The 4925-nt window shown below is 46.2% G+C and overlaps 1 protein-coding gene across 2 annotated transcripts in view; it reads right to left on the bottom strand.

The window, feature by feature from the left end:
- Positions 1–4925, bottom strand: part of Apba2 (amyloid beta precursor protein binding family A member 2) — a 232344-nt gene that overhangs the window by 115333 nt on the left and 112086 nt on the right. For both annotated transcript variants that reach the window (XM_004623237.3, XM_023709820.1), the window contains one exon: positions 3511–3564. The gene's annotated coding sequence lies outside the window, so the exon portion shown is untranslated. The remainder of the gene's footprint in view (positions 1–3510; positions 3565–4925) is intronic.

Below are 4925 nucleotides of genomic sequence, written 5' to 3'. Positions count from 1 at the left end.
TTTCAACTCTGTTGTTTTTTTATCTTACTGATCTGAAAGAGTTCTTCATACAAAGAGAATACTAATTCCTTACAGCAAATCCATTGTGAGTATTTATTCCCATCCCTAATTCTTTCAAAGACATTGTTGATACTGATGTTTAATTTATTAGTCTTTTGTGGTGCACGTATGTGCGTGTGCGCATGTGTGACCTTTTCCTACCTTGAAAGCATATGGGAGATGCCTTCTGTGTATTCTAACAGTTTCCTCTTTGAATTTGGATCTTTAGCTGTGGGCATTTTCTTGTGTGTGTGATAGGGGACAAAGACATCATTTCGTCACTTCCCATATGATCAGTGAGCTGTCCCGCATCACTTCCCACCTGATCAGCGCCACCTCTCTGCCCCCGCCTGGGTCCCTGTACTCAGAGGAGATCTGAGGCTATGACCCGCCTGCCCCTCTCTCTTCTCCTACGTAGGAGTCACACTCCCTAGTTCACCAGCGATGAGCGATCACCGTCAGGAACCTCGCTGTCTTGATCCTATTATATTCTTCCTTAATGTCCTGGCTTTGTGTTTCTCCTTGCCTGGTAGTTAGAATTTCCTGTGCCTTTCTCTGAACCTGACATTTTTGACTGGAATTTGTACATGTGTATGTGTCCAGGGCAAGGAACCTGCGGATATGACATCAGCCAGCCATTTTCATAAAAGCAACAACTTCTCACTCCATACTTCCTGCATTTGCCATGATTTAAATAGAATTTATTAATCTTTTCAACATTCCTTCAGGATCACTAAGTGTATATATTTCAACCTTGAGGCATTTTACAGAACAAGGACATGGAGGGTTGATAAAATAATGAGGCCCACAATCTAAATATTCAAGAAAACCTTAGAAAAGAGCCTCCACACGTTTCCCGTACACAGGCGCGTATTCATGAAGCTATTCAATGAGGAGACACTCGCTCACTACAGGCATTAGTATTCTGAAGTTACAGAATGGTTCCATTTGTAGTAGAAAAATAAATAAACCCCGGCCCTTTCTTCTCTTTGTAGATCTGCGCACAGAGATTCATTCCAGCTAATTGACATTTAAAAATATCCATTTTGCCACCACTTTTCTTTCCAAGACGGAATATGCTTTTCTGCTGGGGAGCTGCGGAGAATTGTGATGAGCGCTTTCACTGAAATGCCGGGCCTACTGCGCTGCAGATGCAAGGCAGCAGTGGCGAAGACAGCCCAGCGCCTGGGCTAGTGCCACCGACTCTGAGCCTCTATTAGTATTTCAGAATACATAAAAACTCCAGCAGGTCCCTTCTGGGCTGAGATAAAAAAAAAAAACACTTCATACCTTATACCTTAGGGGTATAAACAATCAATCCAGGCCTCCATCAGAACCCACTGGCACCCCAAATTCATTAAGGAAAGCTTCAAGAAGTCAATTCACAGCGGACAGTTCCTGGAGGCTGGCTGTTCAACCCCAGGAGCCCAAAGCTCAGCATTTCACAGTAATTTGTGACATTGCTTGCCCACAAGGAACAGCTTCCTTCACACTCTGTCCTGACTGCCAGTTACAAACAAAATCATGTCCTTCTGTATAATCCCCCAAAATTCTTTAACATTTTCAGTGCCAGAAGTGGTTGACACATCTGATAAAGTGAAGGGTGATGTCTGCAACTTAAAGTTAGGTGGAACAGAAAGGGTTACGTTGGTAGGATAAATGTCAATCGACAAACTTTAAAAACAGACAACTGAGAAAATATCCAGGAAACTCTCGGCCCAACCGCTTGAAGTCATGCGACCCCTCTCAAGTTTTGCCCGGCTCCCTGGGCTTCGAGCCACTTTCTCTGCCTATCTCAAATGTCTTCTGAATATGTCCTGTCCAAAAGCCACCACAGAACCCATGTAGGACATCTGTGACAAGAACATTCAGGTTCAATACCAGAGAATTCCTGCTTATGCCCAGCATGGGGATTATTGGAGCCCACCCAGGCAAGAAATAGATTGTGGATTAGAAAGTGACATAAACAAAGCTGCGATGTTTTACAAACACTGCAAAAACGTTCAAGGTGGTTCAAACAGCAAGACCTACAGCCTCCTACTACCTTGGAAGCAAAATGGTGGTTTTGAATCAGGTATGACACTCCAGAATCCCATCCCTGTGCCCCTGTCAACCTTCATCTTGCAGCCTCAGAACTGGCATAGAGCTTCCATAGAGGGATACCCAAAGTTCTCCTCTCCGTTTGGAGTCCCAAAGCTATTACTTCCTTATGTATAGCGCTCTAAAAAGGCAATGCATCCAAGCCTACTACACGCGCCTTCTCTTCAAATCCGTAAGAACCCACTGAACCTACCAGGAGCTCAGACCAGCTCTGGACAGCAGGGCCCAGAGACCAAGCCTGGCTCCTTCTTTTGAAGTCTAACGGCCTTTTCTCTGCTGCCCTCTCTCCAAACACATGCCAACCCCTGCACCAGCCGCCTCCTCCAGCCCACCTGAGCCTACTCCCCTTCGCCCAGGACTCTTGCCTGCACAGGTTCTCCTTGTTGAACACCTTGCTGACGACTGAGCTCAGCTCTTACAGCTCCTGCAGGGCGAGAATAAACCAGGTGCCAATCCTGGGTGGGACCGGGACTGCAATACAGCTTTACCAAAGCAACCTGGAGCTGCCCTTCATCCCTGGCAAGCTGAAGGGGCCTCTTTTGGATCCAAGATAGATCTGCTCAGCTTCTAAGTAGTTCATAATGCCTAACTTCTCAAAGCAGAGTTTATTAGCCTTTATGTAAAGGACAATCACTATGAATATCCACTAAGAAGACCACCATATACAATGTATTAATTATTGAAACTGTCCTACTAATCAGTTTTGAAACTGTCTCACTGCTATGTGTTTCTCAATAAAATTATTTTAAAAATAAATAAATAAATAAAGGACAATCTGCTTGGGACCAGAAATGTCTCAGACTTCAGAGGTTTTAAGATTCAGAAATATTTTCATTATACTTTACATGTTGATGTTCCAAAGGCTTCAGATCTGGGGGCATTTTGGCCTTTAGATTTTCAGATTAAGGATGCTCGATGTGTACCAGTTGTCATGTCGGACAGTGACAGATTTGCAGTGGGAATCTGCTATCAAAGTAAATGGGAACCTAGGTCCGAGGAGGTCGCACACATAAAGAAACAAATGAGAGGAGATCAGCAGCCTACAGGAACACAGAGTGAGTGACGGGGGAGCAGAGGCGGTACACACGTTGCTAACGCGGCCGTGGGGGACAGACAGGCATCAGCCCTGGGCGAGGCACGAGCCCAGCAGTGAGCCCACGTTCATTCACTCCTAGGCTGTGACTCAAGCCCCATTTTAATCTCACTGTGCTCAGGTGAACAAACACCGACTTACACACAGGAGGTTTCCGGACACAGAAGGCCACAGCCCTCAGCCCTCTCCTGCACGGCAGCCCTCCAGCACAGCAAGCCCGCCCCCCGCTCATGGGAGCCAAAAGCTCACTTCGTGCAAGGAGATTCCGCATTTCTTACCAAAAATGAGTGCTTTGATAATGTCCCGAAAAACCTCCTGGTGATCAAATCTTTCTGGAATAAAGCAGAAGGAAACAGAAAATTACTCAGATTTCAAAAATGATACAGGTGCTTACACAGAGCTCCTTTGAGTATAAAAATCTAAATGAGTGAGAGGCTCTGAATCACCTATAAAAGTGAAGAAATTATAACCCTAATGAGATGATCAAAAATTACCTTAAACAAATAATTAAAGTGTTTCCTTAGTCATTTCATCATGTAATTATTGCCTTTAAAACAACATGTTGGGCAAATAAAGCAATAGCTTGTGTACCATTCCTGAAGGAGAGATTCCCGGCATATTAATGAAGTTCCTCAAAGCCCTCATGAATATGCATTTTCCCACAACAAAGCTTGACCCTGTGGTTTGCAGACCAGTGTTTTGTGACACTTTGAGATGGAAGCTGATGTGTATGTTGGGGGTGGTGGGGAGTGAAGAGCGATGAAAGGAAGTTCGCTCACTTCCCGTTCAGGGTCTCCGCCCACCTTTCCTCCTGGATGAGATGGTTTTCTATGGAGTTCTGGAAAGAGGTCTGTAGATCCCACACTTCCCTTAGAGAGAGGGAGAGCTTTGTAAATGAAAGCAGAAGAGGACATTCAACAGACTTAAGGGATTCAAGGCCAGTCCCTTGGGTAGATCAAGCATTCACAGTGGGGGCAACACTACAGAAAACAAAGGGGCAGGAAGCCTGTGGTGGAGCTAAAGGGGGCCGGTATTTGTCCCACACACTGCATCTAAATTCTTCTCCAGCGAGCATGGCTGAAGATAAAGTTATAAAAGCTTCTGGATTTTCTTTGGTCTTTTCAAAACCATAGCAATGGCAGCCACCTCCATGACGCCCTCTTGGTGGGAAAGACAGGTCTGAGAACTCCACAGACAGCTGTGCTGGCCGGAAAATAGTTCGCTTTCAGTCTGATCCTGGAGTCCAACATCACAGAGGACAACGTCACCCACTGTGGAGGAGAAACAGGCTCTCGGTACTGTCCCGGCAGACAATGGCCGGCACTTCACACGAAGGTCTGATCTGGACTTGGCACTACTGCTTCTCTGGCTGAGCCAGATGGTGGCTCTCAGATCTCTGGGCAGACGATCTTAGTGGTGGGTTTTAATTAGGGGACTTCCTTTACCCCCAACAGGCCCAGTGCAGATGCCCCTGATCGAGACAGAAAGGAAAAGGATGACACTCCTTAGAAGGCGGAGATGTTACCATTTGACCAAGTCACCTGTGGCGAGAGCCGCAGAACTGTGCCTCTGCTTGTCATACCCAGGAGTGCCTGGACACCTGCCTGGCTGTGCACTTTCTGTCCGAGGGTCTGGTGTGCGTGCTGCCTTTCAGGGCTTGTTTCTCAGAGCAACAGATGCTGGCCTTCTGCAC

The sequence above is a fragment of the Octodon degus genome, unplaced genomic scaffold (assembly GCF_000260255.1).
Source record: "Octodon degus isolate 3935 unplaced genomic scaffold, OctDeg1.0 scaffold00002, whole genome shotgun sequence".
NCBI classification, from domain to species: domain Eukaryota; kingdom Metazoa; phylum Chordata; class Mammalia; order Rodentia; family Octodontidae; genus Octodon; species Octodon degus.
Note: the sequence above shows the minus strand (reverse complement) of the source record. Positions and strands in the feature narration are given on the sequence as shown.